General features: G+C 45.0%; 17 non-coding genes across 17 annotated transcripts; all 17 read right to left on the bottom strand.

Annotated features, from left to right (window-relative positions):
• Positions 1 to 351: 351 nt before the first annotated feature.
• LOC141239222 (U2 spliceosomal RNA) lies at positions 352 to 542 on the bottom strand. The gene has a single exon (XR_012304626.1). It is a non-coding gene; the product is annotated as a U2 spliceosomal RNA (small nuclear RNA).
• A 1,118-nt stretch (positions 543 to 1,660) lies between these two features.
• On the bottom strand, positions 1,661 to 1,850 carry LOC141239488 (U2 spliceosomal RNA). Its single transcript, XR_012304883.1, has one exon. It is a non-coding gene; the product is annotated as a U2 spliceosomal RNA (small nuclear RNA).
• Positions 1,851 to 8,027: 6,177 nt separating this feature from the next.
• Positions 8,028 to 8,218, bottom strand: LOC141239210 (U2 spliceosomal RNA). Its single transcript, XR_012304615.1, has one exon. It is a non-coding gene; the product is annotated as a U2 spliceosomal RNA (small nuclear RNA).
• Positions 8,219 to 9,336: 1,118 nt separating this feature from the next.
• Positions 9,337 to 9,527, bottom strand: LOC141239199 (U2 spliceosomal RNA). Its single transcript, XR_012304604.1, has one exon. It is a non-coding gene; the product is annotated as a U2 spliceosomal RNA (small nuclear RNA).
• Positions 9,528 to 10,645: 1,118 nt separating this feature from the next.
• Positions 10,646 to 10,836, bottom strand: LOC141239187 (U2 spliceosomal RNA). Its single transcript, XR_012304592.1, has one exon. It is a non-coding gene; the product is annotated as a U2 spliceosomal RNA (small nuclear RNA).
• A 1,118-nt stretch (positions 10,837 to 11,954) lies between these two features.
• On the bottom strand, positions 11,955 to 12,145 carry LOC141239175 (U2 spliceosomal RNA). Its single transcript, XR_012304581.1, has one exon. It is a non-coding gene; the product is annotated as a U2 spliceosomal RNA (small nuclear RNA).
• A 1,118-nt stretch (positions 12,146 to 13,263) lies between these two features.
• LOC141239163 (U2 spliceosomal RNA) lies at positions 13,264 to 13,454 on the bottom strand. The gene has a single exon (XR_012304570.1). It is a non-coding gene; the product is annotated as a U2 spliceosomal RNA (small nuclear RNA).
• A 1,118-nt stretch (positions 13,455 to 14,572) lies between these two features.
• Positions 14,573 to 14,763, bottom strand: LOC141239151 (U2 spliceosomal RNA). Its single transcript, XR_012304559.1, has one exon. It is a non-coding gene; the product is annotated as a U2 spliceosomal RNA (small nuclear RNA).
• Positions 14,764 to 15,877: 1,114 nt separating this feature from the next.
• On the bottom strand, positions 15,878 to 16,068 carry LOC141239140 (U2 spliceosomal RNA). Its single transcript, XR_012304548.1, has one exon. It is a non-coding gene; the product is annotated as a U2 spliceosomal RNA (small nuclear RNA).
• Positions 16,069 to 17,185: 1,117 nt separating this feature from the next.
• On the bottom strand, positions 17,186 to 17,376 carry LOC141239128 (U2 spliceosomal RNA). Its single transcript, XR_012304537.1, has one exon. It is a non-coding gene; the product is annotated as a U2 spliceosomal RNA (small nuclear RNA).
• Positions 17,377 to 18,494: 1,118 nt separating this feature from the next.
• LOC141239116 (U2 spliceosomal RNA) lies at positions 18,495 to 18,685 on the bottom strand. Its single transcript, XR_012304526.1, has one exon. It is a non-coding gene; the product is annotated as a U2 spliceosomal RNA (small nuclear RNA).
• Positions 18,686 to 19,803: 1,118 nt separating this feature from the next.
• On the bottom strand, positions 19,804 to 19,994 carry LOC141239105 (U2 spliceosomal RNA). Its single transcript, XR_012304515.1, has one exon. It is a non-coding gene; the product is annotated as a U2 spliceosomal RNA (small nuclear RNA).
• Positions 19,995 to 21,113: 1,119 nt separating this feature from the next.
• On the bottom strand, positions 21,114 to 21,304 carry LOC141239094 (U2 spliceosomal RNA). The gene has a single exon (XR_012304504.1). It is a non-coding gene; the product is annotated as a U2 spliceosomal RNA (small nuclear RNA).
• Positions 21,305 to 22,422: 1,118 nt separating this feature from the next.
• Positions 22,423 to 22,613, bottom strand: LOC141239083 (U2 spliceosomal RNA). Its single transcript, XR_012304493.1, has one exon. It is a non-coding gene; the product is annotated as a U2 spliceosomal RNA (small nuclear RNA).
• A 1,118-nt stretch (positions 22,614 to 23,731) lies between these two features.
• On the bottom strand, positions 23,732 to 23,922 carry LOC141239538 (U2 spliceosomal RNA). The gene has a single exon (XR_012304897.1). It is a non-coding gene; the product is annotated as a U2 spliceosomal RNA (small nuclear RNA).
• Positions 23,923 to 25,040: 1,118 nt separating this feature from the next.
• Positions 25,041 to 25,231, bottom strand: LOC141239422 (U2 spliceosomal RNA). The gene has a single exon (XR_012304821.1). It is a non-coding gene; the product is annotated as a U2 spliceosomal RNA (small nuclear RNA).
• Positions 25,232 to 26,349: 1,118 nt separating this feature from the next.
• On the bottom strand, positions 26,350 to 26,540 carry LOC141239307 (U2 spliceosomal RNA). The gene has a single exon (XR_012304709.1). It is a non-coding gene; the product is annotated as a U2 spliceosomal RNA (small nuclear RNA).
• Between the last annotated feature and the right edge of the window lie 398 nt (positions 26,541 to 26,938).

Raw genomic sequence — 26,938 nt, 5'->3', positions numbered from 1 at the left:
TGCAACAATATACTGAAAGGTCAATTATATTGTGCAGCTTATCTCACCACCTGTAGTTATTTAGGTGAAAGCTCCAAAATGCTTGCCTAATATGTCTGTTTATCCAAAAGGAAGTAGAAAGGGAGAGCTAGAAAGATAGCATTGCATCACATTACATGGCAATGCAATGCACAGTTGCTGAAGTTGAACCAAAATGAGCTTGTAATCTGGCTTCTGCAACTTTGAACATGAAAAATCCAATGAGGAGAAGAAAAGCAGAGCCAAAGAGTCCATCCCAAAATCCGACAAACAAGCAAAATGAACAAAAAACATTGAATTCAATTCTTTCTGATTTTAGAAACTGCATTAAAGAAGGGGTGCACCGGTCCTGGAGATACTGCAATACCAGGTCAATGCGTGGAGTGGACAGAGCAAGCTCTTTTTCCATCTCCCTGTTCTAAAAATCCATTTAATATATGGTCCCCAGATAGGGGACGTATCAGATATTAAACTGATAAGAACAGATACTACACTTGATCTTAGCCAAAAGGCCGAGAAGCGATAACCAGAATTGGTTTCAAACTACGGAGCCACCCAAGGATCCTAAAAAGTCCATTTGTGGAGATGAGCTCCGGGACTCCCGTTAAGAAGACATGTTGTCAACCTCTAGATCCCTTACATGCCTGCACTTTTCGGCTTGCTGCTGCTGCAATCCACGCGTTTTAGATCTGCATAACTCCACCTCTTTAAACACAGCACCTTCACCCCCTGCTGTTCCCACCCGCCTCAACACCGTTGGAAGGGAGGAGAACCAATTAAGGCGGGGGGTGGGGTGGAACGAGCAGCTGTCTACCCTTAGCAGGAGGGCTCCTGATTACATACCTCTCCTGCTGCTGCTGCTGCTGCTGGCTGTCCAGCAGCAGACTGAAGGTGGCTGCTGCTGTGCACAGGTATATAAAGGCTCAGAGCCTATTATGACACGCGCAGCCAGCGTTCCATTGCCACATTCCATCTACTGCAGGCAGGATACCTGGCTGGCTGAATGTCGCTGAGAAGCTCACAGAGACCGCCATAAGCAACAGTTTAACAGAATGCCACAGACTAATCAACCAAACTTTTTGGGTTGGGTTCTCTTTTATAGTCTGCAGGCATTAAATGAAAGAAGTCAGTGTTCCAGCAGAAGGAGACAACGTTTCAGAAAAGGCATTGTAGCAAACCAAAAAAGAAATTTTAAGCGCAGCAGTGTAACCAGCGCACATACCTGTTAGCTCGGGTGAGTTTAAAAGGCTGCTGTTGATAACAAGGGCATTTGCTAAATAGATGGTGTGTGTGCAACAATATACTGAAAGGTCAATTATATTGTGCAGCTTATCTCACCACCTGTAGTTATTTAGGTGAAAGCTCCAAAATGCTTGCCTAATATGTCTGTTTATCCAAAAGGAAGTAGAAAGGGAGAGCTAGAAAGATAGCATTGCATCACATTACATGGCAATGCAATGCACAGTTGCTGAAGTTGAACCAAAATGAGCTTGTAATCTGGCTTCTGCAACTTTGAACATGAAAAATCCAATGAGGAGAAGAAAAGCAGAGCCAAAGAGTCCATCCCAAAATCCGACAAACAAGCAAAATGAACAAAAAACATTGAATTCAATTCTTTCTGATTTTAGAAACTGCATTAAAGAAGGGGTGCACCGGTCCTGGAGATACTGCAATACCAGGTCAATGCGTGGAGTGGACAGAGCAAGCTCTTTTTCCATCTCCCTGTTCTAAAAATCCATTTAATATATGGTCCCCAGATAGGGGACGTATCAGATATTAAACTGATAAGAACAGATCAGGTTTCAACATAATTTATTAAGTGCGTAAAAGATGGTTTACAATCAAAAACAACAACACAAACAGTACATTATTAAAACACAGAATTCCACCCATAAAAACCCCATATACGATTAGCATCCCTCCTCCCAATACATTTGACATCCCTCAAGTAATAAATATACATCTGGCTAAAAGCAATTTTAAGACAATCCTTCACAGAAATAGCATCACGTTTAAAAAGTAAAATATTGCGTGCCTTCCAAAGGGCGTCTTTAAAACAGTTAATCATACACCAACATATACAATACTGTTGAGGGGTCGGACATTTAAAAAGGCCATATAAAACATATTCATGGTTAAAATCTCTTAAACCGCAAGTCCATTTTAAAAGAATCCCAACTTTGTGCCAAAGTTCCTGTGCAAATGGGCAATTCCACATAAGGTGCAAGGTGGTTTCGTCATTAACACATGAGTCTCTGGGGCATTTGGCTCTGGCCACCAGGCCTCTCCTGTGTTGAAACTCTCTGGTGGGGAGGCACTGGTGGACCACCATCCATGCGATGTCCTTATGTCCATTTGCTAAGAATTTCCCGAAGACATTCTTCCAAACTTGCTTCGATCTCTCTTCTGAGAAATTTACTATGGGGGTCACATCTTCATTCCTCCTCAGAAAAGATAAAAGCTTCTTGCGGTCTTTAAAAATGTCCATATTAAAATCACCAAGGCTATAAAATCGAACAGTCTTTTCTAAGATTGCTTGGTGTTTGGGGGGGCATAGTAAAACAGGGGAATTCAACGACAACTTAAACCATCTTTTAAAAATCATCCCACAAGTATATTTTAAAAAATAACTTAGCGCACTATTACCATTAAAATGTTTGAAACAAAAGCAGAAATAATTTAAATACAAATAAATATGTAAATCGGGGACATCCCTTCCGCCGTTCATTTTATTCTTCCTCATTATTTCTCGCCTTAATTTTTCCATTTTGGAGTTCCATAAAAACATAAAGATCATCCTAGTCATTTTTTTAATTAAAACATCAGAGGGGGGGTACACCATAGCTATATACAGTATGAGGGGTAACAACACTGATTTTATAATTAAAATTTTCCCCTCCATTGTTAGGGACCTCAAACCCCAAAATGATATTTTCTTTGACATTTTTTCTATGACATTCTCCCAGCTTTGAGTTCCCACATTCTCCTCGTTAAAAACAACTCCAAGAATTTTTACATTGTCTCGTTTTATAGTGAGCTGCGGGAGTTGGGCGGTGTCCCAGGATCCCAAAGTCAGACATTCAGATTTATTTAAATTAAGTTTAAAACCGGATGCCTGGGAAAAAAAATCAATGCGCAACACCGCCCTCCGGAGGGAAGCAGGGTCCACGCACACAACCGTCACGTCATCCATGTAGCCAAAGACTCTCACATCACTGCCACCTCCGCCTGGAACAGGAACCCCTCTAATCACTTTGTCTTTTCTTATTGCGCTCAGCAGGGGCTCCATGGCGCAGATGAACAGGATGGGCGACAAGGGGCATCCCTGCTTCACTCCGGACTCAAGGGGAACTCCATCTGTTAAAAAGCCATTAAGAGAAATTTGACTAAAACAATTTTTATATAAAATCTTAATACAATTTAAAAGCATATTAGGGATACCCATTCTTTTTAAAACTCTAAAAAGAAATCTATGAGAGACTCTATCGAAAGCTTTTTCAAAATCTAGGGCTAAAAGAGCTACATTTTGACCCCGGTCTCTGGAATACCAAATTACATCCCTTAATACGTTTAAAACCTCTGAAATACTTCTGCCTGGTACACTACAAACCTGCTCAGGCCGGATTAGTTTGGCAATGACATTCCTGAGCCGGTCTGCAACCACCTTAGCAAGTACCTTGTAATCAACATTTAGGAGAGTTATGGGTCTCCAATTCGCTAGAGTACTGCGGTCACCTTTTTTATATATCAAAGACACCACTCCTCTCCTCCACGAAAATGGCAACTGTTCACAAATAAAAACTTCTTTAAAAAGCATAAAAAGGTCCTCTTTTAAAATGTCCCAAAAAGTAAGGTAAAATTCTACAGGTAGTCCGTCACACCCAGGTGCTTTACCCTTAGAGAAACTTTTAAAAACATAAAATAATTCCTCTAAAACAATATCGCGTTCTAAAAACTCCTGGTCTGTAAAATTTAACTTAAAATCGAGATCATTAAGAGCATCAGATAAAAAGGACTCATCTATACACTTTTTACTAAAAAGATGCTTATAAAAGTTAAAAGTAGCATTCAACATTCCCTGCATAGATGTTTCACCCTCTAGATTTGTGATCACTTCTCTTTTATCCATGACTTTTTTGAAGAAGAAGCGAGAGCACTTCTCCCCCTCCTCCAAGTGCTGCACTCTAGAGTTAAAAATAATCTCTTTCCCCTTTGTGTCTATGCAGTTCTGAATTTCGTTTTTAGGCTAGCAATATCATCTCCCACCTCCACCCCTAGCTCTTTGAATTTAAAAAGTGTTTGTAGTTTGGTGTTAAGATCACTAAAACATCTTTTTTTCTCTCTAGCTTTACGTCTCCCTGCTTTTATAAAAAACATTCTGACTTTTTTTTTCAAATTTTCCCACCAGGTTACCATAGGGGCATCAGAAGGTTTTTGTCGCCGCCAGGCTTGATAGGCTTTACCAAAGTCTTGTCGAATCAGAGGGTCCTCCAGCAGGTAAGTACTTAGACGCCAGAGGCCCCTGTTGACCCTCTGTTCATCCCGGTATTCTAGGTGCACCTCCAAGCCCTTATGGTCAGAAAATATATTTGATGTTAAAACACATTTTACAGGGTTAAAATCATCTGATAGGAAAATAAAATCGATCCTGGAGGACACCCCTCTTCCGGACCACGTATAACCAGGGTCCATCGGCAGGAGTGACCTCCACGCATCGCATAATTTAAAATCAGTTATAAAATCTTTCAATAGATGACATGACTTATCCAATTTGCGTAAAGGGTCACCCCCTGCTCGTTGTTCACTAGCACAAAGACAATTAAAATCACCCCCTACGATCAGGGGAGATGACCCAGTACAGTACAATGGCAATATCCCAAATAAATTAATTCTCTCTTGCTTATCAGGGGGAGCATAAATATTCATTACACGTAGGGTAAAACCATTAAATTTAAAATGCACTAAAACCACTCTGCCTGGTACTATTTCTGTGACAGCATTTATAGTAATATTTCTCCCACGACAGAGGAAGCCCACCCCCGCTGACTTGTTGTCATTGGAGCCAGACCAGATGGAGGGCCCCAGTCTCCAATCTGTCTTGATATCATTATAATTTAGTGCATGTTGTATCCCGCATTCCTGTAATAAACATATGTCAAAGTCAGTGGTTTCTAAATACTTGAATAGAGCAGCCCTACGAACTGGGCTCTTTAATGACCTCACATTCAGTGAGACAAGTCTTAATGTGGGCATTCATAGGTCAGGGTGGTGGATCTTCCATGAGGACACCTGACTCAAAGCCCTGTATATCAAATTGCTCCAGGACATCCGGGCTAGAGGACCCAAACGACTCGATATTCTGTGAGCCGGCGGTTGCCCCCTCGTAGGTCACGGTTCCCAGCCACATTCCAGGAGACGCTGGGGCTTCGACATTCCGTCTCTTTTTCGGGGCAGACTCCACTAGGTCACTGGTGCAGTCCTCCTCTTCCTCCACCTCCTCCAGGGGGGGAGACTGGTCCATCAGGACAAGATCAGCAACACAGATTTCCTGATGTTCGCCACCTAGAAGCAAAGCCCCCTCATCTGGCTGGCTAATCGCCCTGGAAGATCCTGAGGCCATCGCTGCGTGGTCCCCTGTAGCCAACCGCACAGGGGCACCACCCTCCAGCCCAACAGGATCGGTATCGGGAACCATCGATACGGAGGATACCCTCCCAGAAGGAGGACCCCCCCGCTCCGGTCCATGCGAGGTCCGCCCATCGTTAAGGGACTTCGATGCAGGTGCCGCCCCAGAGGGGCCTCCGGCTCCCTGCTCCATCCCAGCCTTCTCGCCCTTCGAACCGCCCTCCGACGCCGGCCTGCCAGTGAAGACCGGTGGGCGCATCGGCTCAGCTTCAGAAGATGCAGCTTCTGCATAGGTCCTGGTCCTGGTCCTGTTGGGGCATCCTCGGAACATGTGCCCCGCCTCACCGCAGAGATTACATTTCCTCCCAGCGGGACAGTCCTTCATTAAATGTCCGTAACAGCTGCAATTATTGCAGCGGTCTACTTTCCTGCCCGTGCAGGACGTTTGGGTATGACCCATTTGTCCACAGTTCCTGCAACATACTGGCATTCCAGGATAAAATAAGTAGCCTCTGCTCTTACCGATTACGAAGGTTGAGGGAGGGTGTAGCATTCCTCCCACTCCACTAAGGTCCCTCTTTAGACGGGCCATATACCTTCTCTTGCCGCACCAGAAGCCTACCGCGTTCTTCACAGTACCCAGGTATCTCAGATCATCACAATAGCGGGTAAGGTAGGTCGAGATGTCTGCAGCTTCCACAAAGGGGTTCGGGAAATGCACCACGATGGGGATCTCGTCATAAGCATACAAGAGACAAAAGGTTAGTCCATCCAATTCATCTAAGTAGTTTTTCTCGTTTACCTTTTGTACGAGTTGCTGACAGCATCCCTGGCTCTTGAAGGTGATGGTGTATGTCCCCTTGTACTCGTTGTCCTGGAAGCAGAATATGTCTTCCCGCCGAAACTCCAGAACTCCAAGAAGAATCCTATGGCAGATGTAGTCCAAATTCTTCTCCATCCTCGATGCTGCTCCAACTTCAATCCTCACGGTGTTCCGCATCCGGGCATCACCCGATGAATATGTGAGCGTTGCCGGCATCCTTCACTCAGGAACGTACCGACTCTTCTCTCTGAAAGGCGCAAGCCTTCATGGGATCCCTTCCCGTTGCTCCCGGACTAATCCTTCCTCCCAATAGCAGCAGGGGGGTTAAGTCCCTCCGAAGAGGAACTATCCCCCCAGGCCGAGAGAAAGGGTACCAAGAGCACCTCACAGGCAAGACCACACAGGTAAACCTGATAGATCGTGCCAAAAGGCCGAGAAGCGATAACCAGAATTGGTTTCAAACTACGGAGCCACCCAAGGATCCTAAAAAGTCCATTTGTGGAGATGAGCTCCTGGACTCCCGTTAAGAAGACATGTTGTCAACCTCTAGATCCCTTACATGCCTGCACTTTTCGGCTTGCTGCTGCTGCAATCCACGCGTTTTAGATCTGCATAACTCCACCTCTTTAAACACAGCACCTTCACCCCCTGCTGTTCCCACCCGCCTCAACACCGTTGGAAGGGAGGAGAACCAATTAAGGCGGGGGGTGGGGTGGAACGAGCAGCTGTCTACCCTTAGCAGGAGGGCTCCTGATTACATACCTCTCCTGCTGCTGCTGCTGCTGCTGGCTGTCCAGCAGCAGACTGAAGGTGGCTGCTGCTGTGCACAGGTATATAAAGGCTCAGAGCCTATTATGACACGCGCAGCCAGCGTTCCATTGCCACATTCCATCTACTGCAGGCAGGATACCTGGCTGGCTGAATGTCGCTGAGAAGCTCACAGAGACCGCCATAAGCAACAGTTTAACAGAATGCCACAGACTAATCAACCAAACTTTTTGGGTTGGGTTCTCTTTTATAGTCTGCAGGCATTAAATGAAAGAAGTCAGTGTTCCAGCAGAAGGAGACAACGTTTCAGAAAAGGCATTGTAGCAAACCAAAAAAGAAATTTTAAGCGCAGCAGTGTAACCAGCGCACATACCTGTTAGCTCGGGTGAGTTTAAAAGGCTGCTGTTGATAACAAGGGCATTTGCTAAATAGATGGTGTGTGTGCAACAATATACTGAAAGGTCAATTATATTGTGCAGCTTATCTCACCACCTGTAGTTATTTAGGTGAAAGCTCCAAAATGCTTGCCTAATATGTCTGTTTATCCAAAAGGAAGTAGAAAGGGAGAGCTAGAAAGATAGCATTGCATCACATTACATGGCAATGCAATGCACAGTTGCTGAAGTTGAACCAAAATGAGCTTGTAATCTGGCTTCTGCAACTTTGAACATGAAAAATCCAATGAGGAGAAGAAAAGCAGAGCCAAAGAGTCCATCCCAAAATCCGACAAACAAGCAAAATGAACAAAAAACATTGAATTCAATTCTTTCTGATTTTAGAAACTGCATTAAAGAAGGGGTGCACCGGTCCTGGAGATACTGCAATACCAGGTCAATGCGTGGAGTGGACAGAGCAAGCTCTTTTTCCATCTCCCTGTTCTAAAAATCCATTTAATATATGGTCCCCAGATAGGGGACGTATCAGATATTAAACTGATAAGAACAGATACTACACTTGATCTTAGCCAAAAGGCCGAGAAGCGATAACCAGAATTGGTTTCAAACTACGGAGCCACCCAAGGATCCTAAAAAGTCCATTTGTGGAGATGAGCTCCTGGACTCCCGTTAAGAAGACATGTTGTCAACCTCTAGATCCCTTACATGCCTGCACTTTTCGGCTTGCTGCTGCTGCAATCCACGCGTTTTAGATCTGCATAACTCCACCTCTTTAAACACAGCACCTTCACCCCCTGCTGTTCCCACCCGCCTCAACACCGTTGGAAGGGAGGAGAACCAATTAAGGCGGGGGGTGGGGTGGAACGAGCAGCTGTCTACCCTTAGCAGGAGGGCTCCTGATTACATACCTCTCCTGCTGCTGCTGCTGCTGCTGGCTGTCCAGCAGCAGACTGAAGGTGGCTGCTGCTGTGCACAGGTATATAAAGGCTCAGAGCCTATTATGACACGCGCAGCCAGCGTTCCATTGCCACATTCCATCTACTGCAGGCAGGATACCTGGCTGGCTGAATGTCGCTGAGAAGCTCACAGAGACCGCCATAAGCAACAGTTTAACAGAATGCCACAGACTAATCAACCAAACTTTTTGGGTTGGGTTCTCTTTTATAGTCTGCAGGCATTAAATGAAAGAAGTCAGTGTTCCAGCAGAAGGAGACAACGTTTCAGAAAAGGCATTGTAGCAAACCAAAAAAGAAATTTTAAGCGCAGCAGTGTAACCAGCGCACATACCTGTTAGCTCGGGTGAGTTTAAAAGGCTGCTGTTGATAACAAGGGCATTTGCTAAATAGATGGTGTGTGTGCAACAATATACTGAAAGGTCAATTATATTGTGCAGCTTATCTCACCACCTGTAGTTATTTAGGTGAAAGCTCCAAAATGCTTGCCTAATATGTCTGTTTATCCAAAAGGAAGTAGAAAGGGAGAGCTAGAAAGATAGCATTGCATCACATTACATGGCAATGCAATGCACAGTTGCTGAAGTTGAACCAAAATGAGCTTGTAATCTGGCTTCTGCAACTTTGAACATGAAAAATCCAATGAGGAGAAGAAAAGCAGAGCCAAAGAGTCCATCCCAAAATCCGACAAACAAGCAAAATGAACAAAAAACATTGAATTCAATTCTTTCTGATTTTAGAAACTGCATTAAAGAAGGGGTGCACCGGTCCTGGAGATACTGCAATACCAGGTCAATGCGTGGAGTGGACAGAGCAAGCTCTTTTTCCATCTCCCTGTTCTAAAAATCCATTTAATATATGGTCCCCAGATAGGGGACGTATCAGATATTAAACTGATAAGAACAGATACTACACTTGATCTTAGCCAAAAGGCCGAGAAGCGATAACCAGAATTGGTTTCAAACTACGGAGCCACCCAAGGATCCTAAAAAGTCCATTTGTGGAGATGAGCTCCTGGACTCCCGTTAAGAAGACATGTTGTCAACCTCTAGATCCCTTACATGCCTGCACTTTTCGGCTTGCTGCTGCTGCAATCCACGCGTTTTAGATCTGCATAACTCCACCTCTTTAAACACAGCACCTTCACCCCCTGCTGTTCCCACCCGCCTCAACACCGTTGGAAGGGAGGAGAACCAATTAAGGCGGGGGGTGGGGTGGAACGAGCAGCTGTCTACCCTTAGCAGGAGGGCTCCTGATTACATACCTCTCCTGCTGCTGCTGCTGCTGCTGGCTGTCCAGCAGCAGACTGAAGGTGGCTGCTGCTGTGCACAGGTATATAAAGGCTCAGAGCCTATTATGACACGCGCAGCCAGCGTTCCATTGCCACATTCCATCTACTGCAGGCAGGATACCTGGCTGGCTGAATGTCGCTGAGAAGCTCACAGAGACCGCCATAAGCAACAGTTTAACAGAATGCCACAGACTAATCAACCAAACTTTTTGGGTTGGGTTCTCTTTTATAGTCTGCAGGCATTAAATGAAAGAAGTCAGTGTTCCAGCAGAAGGAGACAACGTTTCAGAAAAGGCATTGTAGCAAACCAAAAAAGAAATTTTAAGCGCAGCAGTGTAACCAGCGCACATACCTGTTAGCTCGGGTGAGTTTAAAAGGCTGCTGTTGATAACAAGGGCATTTGCTAAATAGATGGTGTGTGTGCAACAATATACTGAAAGGTCAATTATATTGTGCAGCTTATCTCACCACCTGTAGTTATTTAGGTGAAAGCTCCAAAATGCTTGCCTAATATGTCTGTTTATCCAAAAGGAAGTAGAAAGGGAGAGCTAGAAAGATAGCATTGCATCACATTACATGGCAATGCAATGCACAGTTGCTGAAGTTGAACCAAAATGAGCTTGTAATCTGGCTTCTGCAACTTTGAACATGAAAAATCCAATGAGGAGAAGAAAAGCAGAGCCAAAGAGTCCATCCCAAAATCCGACAAACAAGCAAAATGAACAAAAAACATTGAATTCAATTCTTTCTGATTTTAGAAACTGCATTAAAGAAGGGGTGCACCGGTCCTGGAGATACTGCAATACCAGGTCAATGCGTGGAGTGGACAGAGCAAGCTCTTTTTCCATCTCCCTGTTCTAAAAATCCATTTAATATATGGTCCCCAGATAGGGGACGTATCAGATATTAAACTGATAAGAACAGATACTACACTTGATCTTAGCCAAAAGGCCGAGAAGCGATAACCAGAATTGGTTTCAAACTACGGAGCCACCCAAGGATCCTAAAAAGTCCATTTGTGGAGATGAGCTCCTGGACTCCCGTTAAGAAGACATGTTGTCAACCTCTAGATCCCTTACATGCCTGCACTTTTCGGCTTGCTGCTGCTGCAATCCACGCGTTTTAGATCTGCATAACTCCACCTCTTTAAACACAGCACCTTCACCCCCTGCTGTTCCCACCCGCCTCAACACCGTTGGAAGGGAGGAGAACCAATTAAGGCGGGGGGTGGGGTGGAACGAGCAGCTGTCTACCCTTAGCAGGAGGGCTCCTGATTACATACCTCTCCTGCTGCTGCTGCTGCTGCTGGCTGTCCAGCAGCAGACTGAAGGTGGCTGCTGCTGTGCACAGGTATATAAAGGCTCAGAGCCTATTATGACACGCGCAGCCAGCGTTCCATTGCCACATTCCATCTACTGCAGGCAGGATACCTGGCTGGCTGAATGTCGCTGAGAAGCTCACAGAGACCGCCATAAGCAACAGTTTAACAGAATGCCACAGACTAATCAACCAAACTTTTTGGGTTGGGTTCTCTTTTATAGTCTGCAGGCATTAAATGAAAGAAGTCAGTGTTCCAGCAGAAGGAGACAACGTTTCAGAAAAGGCATTGTAGCAAACCAAAAAAGAAATTTTAAGCGCAGCAGTGTAACCAGCGCACATACCTGTTAGCTCGGGTGAGTTTAAAAGGCTGCTGTTGATAACAAGGGCATTTGCTAAATAGATGGTGTGTGTGCAACAATATACTGAAAGGTCAATTATATTGTGCAGCTTATCTCACCACCTGTAGTTATTTAGGTGAAAGCTCCAAAATGCTTGCCTAATATGTCTGTTTATCCAAAAGGAAGTAGAAAGGGAGAGCTAGAAAGATAGCATTGCATCACATTACATGGCAATGCAATGCACAGTTGCTGAAGTTGAACCAAAATGAGCTTGTAATCTGGCTTCTGCAACTTTGAACATGAAAAATCCAATGAGGAGAAGAAAAGCAGAGCCAAAGAGTCCATCCCAAAATCCGACAAACAAGCAAAATGAACAAAAAACATTGAATTCAATTCTTTCTGATTTTAGAAACTGCATTAAAGAAGGGGTGCACCGGTCCTGGAGATACTGCAATACCAGGTCAATGCGTGGAGTGGACAGAGCAAGCTCTTTTTCCATCTCCCTGTTCTAAAAATCCATTTAATATATGGTCCCCAGATAGGGGACGTATCAGATATTAAACTGATAAGAACAGATACTACACTTGATCTTAGCCAAAAGGCCGAGAAGCGATAACCAGAATTGGTTTCAAACTACGGAGCCACCCAAGGATCCTAAAAAGTCCATTTGTGGAGATGAGCTCCTGGACTCCCGTTAAGAAGACATGTTGTCAACCTCTAGATCCCTTACATGCCTGCACTTTTCGGCTTGCTGCTGCTGCAATCCACGCGTTTTAGATCTGCATAACTCCACCTCTTTAAACACAGCACCTTCACCCCCTGCTGTTCCCACCCGCCTCAACACCGTTGGAAGGGAGGAGAACCAATTAAGGCGGGGGGTGGGGTGGAACGAGCAGCTGTCTACCCTTAGCAGGAGGGCTCCTGATTACATACCTCTCCTGCTGCTGCTGCTGCTGCTGGCTGTCCAGCAGCAGACTGAAGGTGGCTGCTGCTGTGCACAGGTATATAAAGGCTCAGAGCCTATTATGACACGCGCAGCCAGCGTTCCATTGCCACATTCCATCTACTGCAGGCAGGATACCTGGCTGGCTGAATGTCGCTGAGAAGCTCACAGAGACCGCCATAAGCAACAGTTTAACAGAATGCCACAGACTAATCAACCAAACTTTTTGGGTTGGGTTCTCTTTTATAGTCTGCAGGCATTAAATGAAAGAAGTCAGTGTTCCAGCAGAAGGAGACAACGTTTCAGAAAAGGCATTGTAGCAAACCAAAAAAGAAATTTTAAGCGCAGCAGTGTAACCAGCGCACATACCTGTTAGCTCGGGTGAGTTTAAAAGGCTGCTGTTGATAACAAGGGCATTTGCTAAATAGATGGTGTGTGTGCAACAATATACTGAAAGGTCAATTATATTGTGCAGCTTATCTCACCACCTGTAGTTATTTAGGTGAAAGCTCCAAAATGCTTGCCTAATATGTCTGTTTATCCAAAAGGAAGTAGAAAGGGAGAGCTAGAAAGATAGCATTGCATCACATTACATGGCAATGCAATGCACAGTTGCTGAAGTTGAACCAAAATGAGCTTGTAATCTGGCTTCTGCAACTTTGAACATGAAAAATCCAATGAGGAGAAGAAAAGCAGAGCCAAAGAGTCCATCCCAAAATCCGACAAACAAGCAAAATGAACAAAAAACATTGAATTCAATTCTTTCTGATTTTAGAAACTGCATTAAAGAAGGGGTGCACCGGTCCTGGAGATACTGCAATACCAGGTCAATGCGTGGAGTGGACAGAGCAAGCTCTTTTTCCATCTCCCTGTTCTAAAAATCCATTTAATATATGGTCCCCAGATAGGGGACGTATCAGATATTAAACTGATAAGAACAGATACTACACTTGATCTTAGCCAAAAGGCCGAGAAGCGATAACCAGAATTGGTTTCAAACTACGGAGCCACCCAAGGATCCTAAAAAGTCCATTTGTGGAGATGAGCTCCTGGACTCCCGTTAAGAAGACATGTTGTCAACCTCTAGATCCCTTACATGCCTGCACTTTTCGGCTTGCTGCTGCTGCAATCCACGCGTTTTAGATCTGCATAACTCCACCTCTTTAAACACAGCACCTTCACCCCCTGCTGTTCCCACCCGCCTCAACACCGTTGGAAGGGAGGAGAACCAATTAAGGCGGGGGGTGGGGTGGAACGAGCAGCTGTCTACCCTTAGCAGGAGGGCTCCTGATTACATACCTCTCCTGCTGCTGCTGCTGCTGCTGGCTGTCCAGCAGCAGACTGAAGGTGGCTGCTGCTGTGCACAGGTATATAAAGGCTCAGAGCCTATTATGACACGCGCAGCCAGCGTTCCATTGCCACATTCCATCTACTGCAGGCAGGATACCTGGCTGGCTGAATGTCGCTGAGAAGCTCACAGAGACCGCCATAAGCAACAGTTTAACAGAATGCCACAGACTAATCAACCAAACTTTTTGGGTTGGGTTCTCTTTTATAGTCTGCAGGCATTAAATGAAAGAAGTCAGTGTTCCAGCAGAAGGAGACAACGTTTCAGAAAAGGCATTGTAGCAAACCAAAAAAGAAATTTTAAGCGCAGCAGTGTAACCAGCGCACATACCTGTTAGCTCGGGTGAGTTTAAAAGGCTGCTGTTGATAACAAGGGCATTTGCTAAATAGATGGTGTGTGTGCAACAATATACTGAAAGGTCAATTATATTGTGCAGCTTATCTCACCACCTGTAGTTATTTAGGTGAAAGCTCCAAAATGCTTGCCTAATATGTCTGTTTATCCAAAAGGAAGTAGAAAGGGAGAGCTAGAAAGATAGCATTGCATCACATTACATGGCAATGCAATGCACAGTTGCTGAAGTTGAACCAAAATGAGCTTGTAATCTGGCTTCTGCAACTTTGAACATGAAAAATCCAATGAGGAGAAGAAAAGCAGAGCCAAAGAGTCCATCCCAAAATCCGACAAACAAGCAAAATGAACAAAAAACATTGAATTCAATTCTTTCTGATTTTAGAAACTGCATTAAAGAAGGGGTGCACCGGTCCTGGAGATACTGCAATACCAGGTCAATGCGTGGAGTGGACAGAGCAAGCTCTTTTTCCATCTCCCTGTTCTAAAAATCCATTTAATATATGGTCCCCAGATAGGGGACGTATCAGATATTAAACTGATAAGAACAGATACTACACTTGATCTTAGCCAAAAGGCCGAGAAGCGATAACCAGAATTGGTTTCAAACTACGGAGCCACCCAAGGATCCTAAAAAGTCCATTTGTGGAGATGAGCTCCTGGACTCCCGTTAAGAAGACATGTTGTCAACCTCTAGATCCCTTACATGCCTGCACTTTTCGGCTTGCTGCTGCTGCAATCCACGCGTTTTAGATCTGCATAACTCCACCTCTTTAAACACAGCACCTTCACCCCCTGCTGTTCCCACCCGCCTCAACACCGTTGGAAGGGAGGAGAACCAATTAAGGCGGGGGGTGGGGTGGAACGAGCAGCTGTCTACCCTTAGCAGGAGGGCTCCTGATTACATACCTCTCCTGCTGCTGCTGCTGCTGCTGGCTGTCCAGCAGCAGACTGAAGGTGGCTGCTGCTGTGCACAGGTATATAAAGGCTCAGAGCCTATTATGACACGCGCAGCCAGCGTTCCATTGCCACATTCCATCTACTGCAGGCAGGATACCTGGCTGGCTGAATGTCGCTGAGAAGCTCACAGAGACCGCCATAAGCAACAGTTTAACAGAATGCCACAGACTAATCAACCAAACTTTTTGGGTTGGGTTCTCTTTTATAGTCTGCAGGCATTAAATGAAAGAAGTCAGTGTTCCAGCAGAAGGAGACAACGTTTCAGAAAAGGCATTGTAGCAAACCAAAAAAGAAATTTTAAGCGCAGCAAACCAGCGCACATACCTGTTAGCTCGGGTGAGTTTAAAAGGCTGCTGTTGATAACAAGGGCAATTTGCTAAATAGATGGTGTGTGTGCAACAATATACTGAAAGGTCAATTATATTGTGCAGCTTATCTCACCACCTGTAGTTATTTAGGTGAAAGCTCCAAAATGCTTGCCTAATATGTCTGTTTATCCAAAAGGAAGTAGAAAGGGAGAGCTAGAAAGATAGCATTGCATCACATTACATGGCAATGCAATGCACAGTTGCTGAAGTTGAACCAAAATGAGCTTGTAATCTGGCTTCTGCAACTTTGAACATGAAAATCCAATGAGGAGAAGAAAAGCAGAGCCAAAGAGTCCATCCCAAAATCCGACAAACAAGCAAAATGAACAAAAAACATTGAATTCAATTCTTTCTGATTTTAGAAACTGCATTAAAGAAGGGGTGCACCGGTCCTGGAGATACTGCAATACCAGGTCAATGCGTGGAGTGGACAGAGCAAGCTCTTTTTCCATCTCCCTGTTCTAAAAATCCATTTAATATATGGTCCCCAGATAGGGGACGTATCAGATATTAAACTGATAAGAACAGATACTACACTTGATCTTAGCCAAAAGGCCGAGAAGCGATAACCAGAATTGGTTTCAAACTACGGAGCCACCCAAGGATCCTAAAAAGTCCATTTGTGGAGATGAGCTCCTGGACTCCCGTTAAGAAGACATGTTGTCAACCTCTAGATCCCTTACATGCCTGCACTTTTCGGCTTGCTGCTGCTGCAATCCACGCGTTTTAGATCTGCATAACTCCACCTCTTTAAACACAGCACCTTCACCCCCTGCTGTTCCCACCCGCCTCAACACCGTTGGAAGGGAGGAGAACCAATTAAGGCGGGGGGTGGGGTGGAACGAGCAGCTGTCTACCCTTAGCAGGAGGGCTCCTGATTACATACCTCTCCTGCTGCTGCTGCTGCTGCTGGCTGTCCAGCAGCAGACTGAAGGTGGCTGCTGCTGTGCACAGGTATATAAAGGCTCAGAGCCTATTATGACACGCGCAGCCAGCGTTCCATTGCCACATTCCATCTACTGCAGGCAGATACCTGGCTGGCTGAATGTCGCTGAGAAGCTCACAGAGACCGCCATAAGCAACAGTTTAACAGAATGCCACAGACTAATCAACCAAACTTTTTGGGTTGGGTTCTCTTTTATAGTCTGCAGGCATTAAATGAAAGAAGTCAGTGTTCCAGCAGAAGGAGACAACGTTTCAGAAAAGGCATTGTAGCAAACCAAAAAAGAAATTTTAAGCGCAGCAGTGTAACCAGCGCACATACCTGTTAGCTCGGGTGAGTTTAAAAGGCTGCTGTTGATAACAAGGGCATTTGCTAAATAGATGGTGTGTGTGCAACAATATACTGAAAGGTCAATTATATTGTGCAGCTTATCTCACCACCTGTAGTTATTTAGGTGAAAGCTCCAAAATGCTTGCCTAATATGTCTGTTTATCCAAAAGGAAGTAGAAAGGGAGAGCTAGAAAGATAGCATTGCATCACATTACATGGCAATGCAATGCACAGTTGCTGAAGTTGAACCAAAATGAGCTTGTAATCTGGCTTCTGCAACTTTGAACATGAAAAATCCAATGAGGAGAAGAAAAGCAGAGCCAAAGAGTCCATCCCAAAATCCGACAAACAAGCAAAATGAACAAAAAACATTGAATTCAATTCTTTCTGATTTTAGAAACTGCATTAAAGAAGGGGTGCACCGGTCCTGGAGATACTGCAATACCAGGTCAATGCGTGGAGTGGACAGAGCAAGCTCTTTTTCCATCTCCCTGTTCTAAAAATCCATTTAATATATGGTCCCCAGATAGGGGACGTATCAGATATTAAACTGATAAGAACAGATACTACACTTGATCTTAGCCAAAAGGCCGAGAAGCGATAACCAGAATTGGTTTCAAACTACGGAGCCACCCAAGGATCCTAAAAAGTCCATTTGTGGAGATGAGCTCCTGGACTCCCGTTAAGAAGACATGTTGTCAACCTCTAGATCCCTTACATGCCTGCACTTTTCGGCTTGCTGCTGCTGCAATCCACGCGTTTTAGATCTGCATAACTCCACCTCTTTAAACACAGCACCTTCACCCCCTGCTGTTCCCACCCGCCTCAACACCGTTGGAAGGGAGGAGAACCAATTAAGGCGGGGGGTGGGGTGGAACGAGCAGCTGTCTACCCTTAGCAGGAGGGCTCCTGATTACATACCTCTCCTGCTGCTGCTGCTGCTGCTGGCTGTCCAGCAGCAGACTGAAGGTGGCTGCTGCTGTGCACAGGTATATAAAGGCTCAGAGCCTATTATGACACGCGCAGCCAGCGTTCCATTGCCACATTCCATCTACTGCAGGCAGGATACCTGGCTGGCTGAATGTCGCTGAGAAGCTCACAGAGACCGCCATAAGCAACAGTTTAACAGAATGCCACAGACTAATCAACCAAACTTTTTGGGTTGGGTTCTCTTTTATAGTCTGCAGGCATTAAATGAAAGAAGTCAGTGTTCCAGCAGAAGGAGACAACGTTTCAGAAAAGGCATTGTAGCAAACCAAAAAAGAAATTTTAAGCGCAGCAGTGTAACCAGCGCACATACCTGTTAGCTCGGGTGAGTTTAAAAGGCTGCTGTTGATAACAAGGGCATTTGCTAAATAGATGGTGTGTGTGCAACAATATACTGAAAGGTCAATTATATTGTGCAGCTTATCTCACCACCTGTAGTTATTTAGGTGAAAGCTCCAAAATGCTTGCCTAATATGTCTGTTTATCCAAAAGGAAGTAGAAAGGGAGAGCTAGAAAGATAGCATTGCATCACATTACATGGCAATGCAATGCACAGTTGCTGAAGTTGAACCAAAATGAGCTTGTAATCTGGCTTCTGCAACTTTGAACATGAAAAATCCAATGAGGAGAAGAAAAGCAGAGCCAAAGAGTCCATCCCAAAATCCGACAAACAAGCAAAATGAACAAAAAACATTGAATTCAATTCTTTCTGATTTTAGAAACTGCATTAAAGAAGGGGTGCACCGGTCCTGGAGATACTGCAATACCAGGTCAATGCGTGGAGTGGACAGAGCAAGCTCTTTTTCCATCTCCCTGTTCTAAAAATCCATTTAATATATGGTCCCCAGATAGGGGACGTATCAGATATTAAACTGATAAGAACAGATACTACACTTGATCTTAGCCAAAAGGCCGAGAAGCGATAACCAGAATTGGTTTCAAACTACGGAGCCACCCAAGGATCCTAAAAAGTCCATTTGTGGAGATGAGCTCCTGGACTCCCGTTAAGAAGACATGTTGTCAACCTCTAGATCCCTTACATGCCTGCACTTTTCGGCTTGCTGCTGCTGCAATCCACGCGTTTTAGATCTGCATAACTCCACCTCTTTAAACACAGCACCTTCACCCCCTGCTGTTCCCACCCGCCTCAACACCGTTGGAAGGGAGGAGAACCAATTAAGGCGGGGGGTGGGGTGGAACGAGCAGCTGTCTACCCTTAGCAGGAGGGCTCCTGATTACATACCTCTCCTGCTGCTGCTGCTGCTGCTGGCTGTCCAGCAGCAGACTGAAGGTGGCTGCTGCTGTGCACAGGTATATAAAGGCTCAGAGCCTATTATGACACGCGCAGCCAGCGTTCCATTGCCACATTCCATCTACTGCAGGCAGGATACCTGGCTGGCTGAATGTCGCTGAGAAGCTCACAGAGACCGCCATAAGCAACAGTTTAACAGAATGCCACAGACTAATCAACCAAACTTTTTGGGTTGGGTTCTCTTTTATAGTCTGCAGGCATTAAATGAAAGAAGTCAGTGTTCCAGCAGAAGGAGACAACGTTTCAGAAAAGGCATTGTAGCAAACCAAAAAAGAAATTTTAAGCGCAGCAGTGTAACCAGCGCACATACCTGTTAGCTCGGGTGAGTTTAAAAGGCTGCTGTTGATAACAAGGGCATTTGCTAAATAGATGGTGTGTGTGCAACAATATACTGAAAGGTCAATTATATTGTGCAGCTTATCTCACCACCTGTAGTTATTTAGGTGAAAGCTCCAAAATGCTTGCCTAATATGTCTGTTTATCCAAAAGGAAGTAGAAAGGGAGAGCTAGAAAGATAGCATTGCATCACATTACATGGCAATGCAATGCACAGTTGCTGAAGTTGAACCAAAATGAGCTTGTAATCTGGCTTCTGCAACTTTGAACATGAAAAATCCAATGAGGAGAAGAAAAGCAGAGCCAAAGAGTCCATCCCAAAATCCGACAAACAAGCAAAATGAACAAAAAACATTGAATTCAATTCTTTCTGATTTTAGAAACTGCATTAAAGAAGGGGTGCACCGGTCCTGGAGATACTGCAATACCAGGTCAATGCGTGGAGTGGACAGAGCAAGCTCTTTTTCCATCTCCCTGTTCTAAAAATCCATTTAATATATGGTCCCCAGATAGGGGACGTATCAGATATTAAACTGATAAGAACAGATACTACACTTGATCTTAGCCAAAAGGCCGAGAAGCGATAACCAGAATTGGTTTCAAACTACGGAGCCACCCAAGGATCCTAAAAAGTCCATTTGTGGAGATGAGCTCCTGGACTCCCGTTAAGAAGACATGTTGTCAACCTCTAGATCCCTTACATGCCTGCACTTTTCGGCTTGCTGCTGCTGCAATCCACGCGTTTTAGATCTGCATAACTCCACCTCTTTAAACACAGCACCTTCACCCCCTGCTGTTCCCACCCGCCTCAACACCGTTGGAAGGGAGAGAGAACCAATTAAGGCGGGGGGTGGGGTGGAACGAGCAGCTGTCTACCCTTAGCAGGAGGGCTCCTGATTACATACCTCTCCTGCTGCTGCTGCTGCTGCTGGCTGTCCAGCAGCAGACTGAAGGTGGCTGCTGCTGTGCACAGGTATATAAAGGCTCAGAGCCTATTATGACACGCGCAGCCAGCGTTCCATTGCCACATTCCATCTACTGCAGGCAGGATACCTGGCTGGCTGAATGTCGCTGAGAAGCTCACAGAGACCGCCATAAGCAACAGTTTAACAGAATGCCACAGACTAATCAACCAAACTTTTTGGGTTGGGTTCTCTTTTATAGTCTGCAGGCATTAAATGAAAGAAGTCAGTGTTCCAGCAGAAGGAGACAACGTTTCAGAAAAGGCATTGTAGCAAACCAAAAAAGAAATTTTAAGCGCAGCAGTGTAACCAGCGCACATACCTGTTAGCTCGGGTGAGTTTAAAAGGCTGCTGTTGATAACAAGGGCATTTGCTAAATAGATGGTGTGTGTGCAACAATATACTGAAAGGTCAATTATATTGTGCAGCTTATCTCACCACCTGTAGTTATTTAGGTGAAAGCTCCAAAATGCTTGCCTAATATGTCTGTTTATCCAAAAGGAAGTAGAAAGGGAGAGCTAGAAAGATAGCATTGCATCACATTACATGGCAATGCAATGCACAGTTGCTGAAGTTGAACCAAAATGAGCTTGTAATCTGGCTTCTGCAACTTTGAACATGAAAAATCCAATGAGGAGAAGAAAAGCAGAGCCAAAGAGTCCATCCCAAAATCCGACAAACAAGCAAAATGAACAAAAAACATTGAATTCAATTCTTTCTGATTTTAGAAACTGCATTAAAGAAGGGGTGCACCGGTCCTGGAGATACTGCAATACCAGGTCAATGCGTGGAGTGGACAGAGCAAGCTCTTTTTCCATCTCCCTGTTCTAAAAATCCATTTAATATATGGTCCCCAGATAGGGGACGTATCAGATATTAAACTGATAAGAACAGATACTACACTTGATCTTAGCCAAAAGGCCGAGAAGCGATAACCAGAATTGGTTTCAAACTACGGAGCCACCCAAGGATCCTAAAAAGTCCATTTGTGGAGATGAGCTCCTGGACTCCCGTTAAGAAGACATGTTGTCAACCTCTAGATCCCTTACATGCCTGCACTTTTCGGCTTGCTGCTGCTGCAATCCACGCGTTTTAGATCTGCATAACTCCACCTCTTTAAACACAGCACCTTCACCCCCTGCTGTTCCCACCCGCCTCAACACCGTTGGAAGGGAGGAGAACCAATTAAGGCGGGGGGTGGGGTGGAACGAGCAGCTGTCTACCCTTAGCAGGAGGGCTCCTGATTACATACCTCTCCTGCTGCTGCTGCTGCTGCTGGCTGTCCAGCAGCAGACTGAAGGTGGCTGCTGCTGTGCACAGGTATATAAAGGCTCAGAGCCTATTATGACACGCGCAGCCAGCGTTCCATTGCCACATTCCATCTACTGCAGGCAGGATACCTGGCTGGCTGAATGTCGCTGAGAAGCTCACAGAGACCGCCATAAGCAACAGTTTAACAGAATGCCACAGACTAATCAACCAAACTTTTTGGGTTGGGTTCTCTTTTATAGTCTGCAGGCATTAAATGAAAGAAGTCAGTGTTCCAGCAGAAGGAGACAACGTTTCAGAAAAGGCATTGTAGCAAACCAAAAAAGAAATTTTAAGCGCAGCAGTGTAACCAGCGCACATACCTGTTAGCTCGGGTGAGTTTAAAAGGCTGCTGTTGATAACAAGGGCATTTGCTAAATAGATGGTGTGTGTGCAACAATATACTGAAAGGTCAATTATATTGTGCAGCTTATCTCACCACCTGTAGTTATTTAGGTGAAAGCTCCAAAATGCTTGCCTAATATGTCTGTTTATCCAAAAGGAAGTAGAAAGGGAGAGCTAGAAAGATAGCATTGCATCACATTACATGGCAATGCAATGCACAGTTGCTGAAGTTGAACCAAAATGAGCTTGTAATCTGGCTTCTGCAACTTTGAACATGAAAAATCCAATGAGGAGAAGAAAAGCAGAGCCAAAGAGTCCATCCCAAAATCCGACAAACAAGCAAAATGAACAAAAAACATTGAATTCAATTCTTTCTGATTTTAGAAACTGCATTAAAGAAGGGGTGCACCGGTCCTGGAGATACTGCAATACCAGGTCAATGCGTGGAGTGGACAGAGCAAGCTCTTTTTCCATCTCCCTGTTCTAAAAATCCATTTAATATATGGTCCCCAGATAGGGGACGTATCAGATATTAAACTGATAAGAACAGATACTACACTTGATCTTAGCCAAAAGGCCGAGAAGCGATAACCAGAATTGGTTTCAAACTACGGAGCCACCCAAGGATCCTAAAAAGTCCATTTGTGGAGATGAGCTCCTGGACTCCCGTTAAGAAGACATGTTGTCAACCTCTAGATCCCTTACATGCCTGCACTTTTCGGCTTGCTGCTGCTGCAATCCACGCGTTTTAGATCTGCATAACTCCACCTCTTTAAACACAGCACCTTCACCCCCTGCTGTTCCCACCCGCCTCAACACCGTTGGAAGGGAGGAGAACCAATTAAGGCGGGGGGTGGGGTGGAACGAGCAGCTGTCTACCCTTAGCAGGAGGGCTCCTGATTACATACCTCTCCTGCTGCTGCTGCTGCTGCTGGCTGTCCAGCAGCAGACTGAAGGTGGCTGCTGCTGTGCACAGGTATATAAAGGCTCAGAGCCTATTATGACACGCGCAGCCAGCGTTCCATTGCCACATTCCATCTACTGCAGGCAGGATACCTGGCTGGCTGAATGTCGCTGAGAAGCTCACAGAGACCGCCATAAGCAACAGTTTAACAGAATGCCACAGACTAATCAACCAAACTTTTTGGGTTGGGTTCTCTTTTATAGTCTGCAGGCATTAAATGAAAGAAGTCAGTGTTCCAGCAGAAGGAGACAACGTTTCAGAAAAGGCATTGTAGCAAACCAAAAAAGAAATTTTAAGCGCAGCAGTGTAACCAGCGCACATACCTGTTAGCTCGGGTGAGTTTAAAAGGCTGCTGTTGATAACAAGGGCATTTGCTAAATAGATGGTGTGTGTGCAACAATATACTGAAAGGTCAATTATATTGTGCAGCTTATCTCACCACCTGTAGTTATTTAGGTGAAAGCTCCAAAATGCTTGCCTAATATGTCTGTTTATCCAAAAGGAAGTAGAAAGGGAGAGCTAGAAAGATAGCATTGCATCACATTACATGGCAATGCAATGCACAGTTGCTGAAGTTGAACCAAAATGAGCTTGTAATCTGGCTTCTGCAACTTTGAACATGAAAAATCCAATGAGGAGAAGAAAAGCAGAGCCAAAGAGTCCATCCCAAAATCCGACAAACAAGCAAAATGAACAAAAAACATTGAATTCAATTCTTTCTGATTTTAGAAACTGCATTAAAGAAGGGGTGCACCGGTCCTGGAGATACTGCAATACCAGGTCAATGCGTGGAGTGGACAGAGCAAGCTCTTTTTCCATCTCCCTGTTCTAAAAATCCATTTAATATATGGTCCCCAGATAGGGGACGTATCAGATATTAAACTGATAAGAACAGATACTACACTTGATCTTAGCCAAAAGGCCGAGAAGCGATAACCAGAATTGGTTTCAAACTACGGAGCCACCCAAGGATCCTAAAAAGTCCATTTGTGGAGATGAGCTCCTGGACTCCCGTTAAGAAGACATGTTGTCAACCTCTAGATCCCTTACATGCCTGCACTTTTCGGCTTGCTGCTGCTGCAATCCACGCGTTTTAGATCTGCATAACTCCACCTCTTTAAACACAGCACCTTCACCCCCTGCTGTTCCCACCCGCCTCAACACCGTTGGAAGGGAGGAGAACCAATTAAGGCGGGGGGTGGGGTGGAACGAGCAGCTGTCTACCCTTAGCAGGAGGGCTCCTGATTACATACCTCTCCTGCTGCTGCTGCTGCTGCTGGCTGTCCAGCAGCAGACTGAAGGTGGCTGCTGCTGTGCACAGGTATATAAAGGCTCAGAGCCTATTATGACACGCGCAGCCAGCGTTCCATTGCCACATTCCATCTACTGCAGGCAGGATACCTGGCTGGCTGAATGTCGCTGAGAAGCTCACAGAGACCGCCATAAGCAACAGTTTAACAGAATGCCACAGACTAATCAACCAAACTTTTTGGGTTGGGTTCTCTTTTATAGTCTGCAGGCATTAAATGAAAGAAGTCAGTGTTCCAGCAGAAGGAGACAACGTTTCAGAAAAGGCATTGTAGCAAACCAAAAAAGAAATTTTAAGCGCAGCAGTGTAACCAGCGCACATACCTGTTAGCTCGGGTGAGTTTAAAAGGCTGCTGTTGATAACAAGGGCATTTGCTAAATAGATGGTGTGTGTGCAACAATATACTGAAAGGTCAATTATATTGTGCAGCTTATCTCACCACCTGTAGTTATTTAGGTGAAAGCTCCAAAATGCTTGCCTAATATGTCTGTTTATCCAAAAGGAAGTAGAAAGGGAGAGCTAGAAAGATAGCATTGCATCACATTACATGGCAATGCAATGCACAGTTGCTGAAGTTGAACCAAAATGAGCTTGTAATCTGGCTTCTGCAACTTTGAACATGAAAAATCCAATGAGGAGAAGAAAAGCAGAGCCAAAGAGTCCATCCCAAAATCCGACAAACAAGCAAAATGAACAAAAAACATTGAATTCAATTCTTTCTGATTTTAGAAACTGCATTAAAGAAGGGGTGCACCGGTCCTGGAGATACTGCAATACCAGGTCAATGCGTGGAGTGGACAGAGCAAGCTCTTTTTCCATCTCCCTGTTCTAAAAATCCATTTAATATATGGTCCCCAGATAGGGGACGTATCAGATATTAAACTGATAAGAACAGATACTACACTTGATCTTAGCCAAAAGGCCGAGAAGCGATAACCAGAATTGGTTTCAAACTACGGAGCCACCCAAGGATCCTAAAAAGTCCATTTGTGGAGATGAGCTCCTGGACTCCCGTTAAGAAGACATGTTGTCAACCTCTAGATCCCTTACATGCCTGCACTTTTCGGCTTGCTGCTGCTGCAATCCACGCGTTTTAGATCTGCATAACTCCACCTCTTTAAACACAGCACCTTCACCCCCTGCTGTTCCCACCCGCCTCAACACCGTTGGAAGGGAGGAGAACCAATTAAGGCGGGGGGTGGGGTGGAACGAGCAGCTGTCTACCCTTAGCAGGAGGGCTCCTGATTACATACCTCTCCTGCTGCTGCTGCTGCTGCTGGCTGTCCAGCAGCAGACTGAAGGTGGCTGCTGCTGTGCACAGGTATATAAAGGCTCAGAGCCTATTATGACACGCGCAGCCAGCGTTCCATTGCCACATTCCATCTACTGCAGGCAGGATACCTGGCTGGCTGAATGTCGCTGAGAAGCTCACAGAGACCGCCATAAGCAACAGTTTAACAGAATGCCACAGACTAATCAACCAAACTTTTTGGGTTGGGTTCTCTTTTATAGTCTGCAGGCATTAAATGAAAGAAGTCAGTGTTCCAGCAGAAGGAGACAACGTTTCAGAAAAGGCATTGTAGCAAACCAAAAAAGAAATTTTAAGCGCAGCAGTGTAACCAGCGCACATACCTGTTAGCTCGGGTGAGTTTAAAAGGCTGCTGTTGATAACAAGGGCATTTGCTAAATAGATGGTGTGTGTGCAACAATATACTGAAAGGTCAATTATATTGTGCAGCTTATCTCACCACCTGTAGTTATTTAGGTGAAAGCTCCAAAATGCTTGCCTAATATGTCTGTTTATCCAAAAGGAAGTAGAAAGGGAGAGCTAGAAAGATAGCATTGCATCACATTACATGGCAATGCAATGCACAGTTGCTGAAGTTGAACCAAAATGAGCTTGTAATCTGGCTTCTGCAACTTTGAACATGAAAAATCCAATGAGGAGAAGAAAAGCAGAGCCAAAGAGTCCATCCCAAAATCCGACAAACAAGCAAAATGAACAAAAAACATTGAATTCAATTCTTTCTGATTTTAGAAACTGCATTAAAGAAGGGGTGCACCGGTCCTGGAGATACTGCAATACCAGGTCAATGCGTGGAGTGGACAGAGCAAGCTCTTTTTCCATCTCCCTGTTCTAAAAATCCATTTAATATATGGTCCCCAGATAGGGGACGTATCAGATATTAAACTGATAAGAACAGATACTACACTTGATCTTAGCCAAAAGGCCGAGAAGCGATAACCAGAATTGGTTTCAAACTACGGAGCCACCCAAGGATCCTAAAAAGTCCATTTGTGGAGATGAGCTCCTGGACTCCCGTTAAGAAGACATGTTGTCAACCTCTAGATCCCTTACATGCCTGCACTTTTCGGCTTGCTGCTGCTGCAATCCACGCGTTTTAGATCTGCATAACTCCACCTCTTTAAACACAGCACCTTCACCCCCTGCTGTTCCCACCCGCCTCAACACCGTTGGAAGGGAGGAGAACCAATTAAGGCGGGGGGTGGGGTGGAACGAGCAGCTGTCTACCCTTAGCAGGAGGGCTCCTGATTACATACCTCTCCTGCTGCTGCTGCTGCTGCTGGCTGTCCAGCAGCAGACTGAAGGGGCTGCTGCTGTGCACAGGTATATAAAGGC

Source organism: Phyllobates terribilis, unplaced genomic scaffold (genome assembly GCF_046119375.1).
Source record: "Phyllobates terribilis strain yellow unplaced genomic scaffold, ASM4611937v1 Scaffold_769__1_contigs__length_694716, whole genome shotgun sequence".
In the NCBI taxonomy this organism is placed as follows: Eukaryota; Metazoa; Chordata; class Amphibia; order Anura; family Dendrobatidae; genus Phyllobates; species Phyllobates terribilis.
The sequence above is the reverse complement of the archived record's forward strand: the minus strand, read 5'-3'. Positions and strand labels throughout refer to the sequence as shown.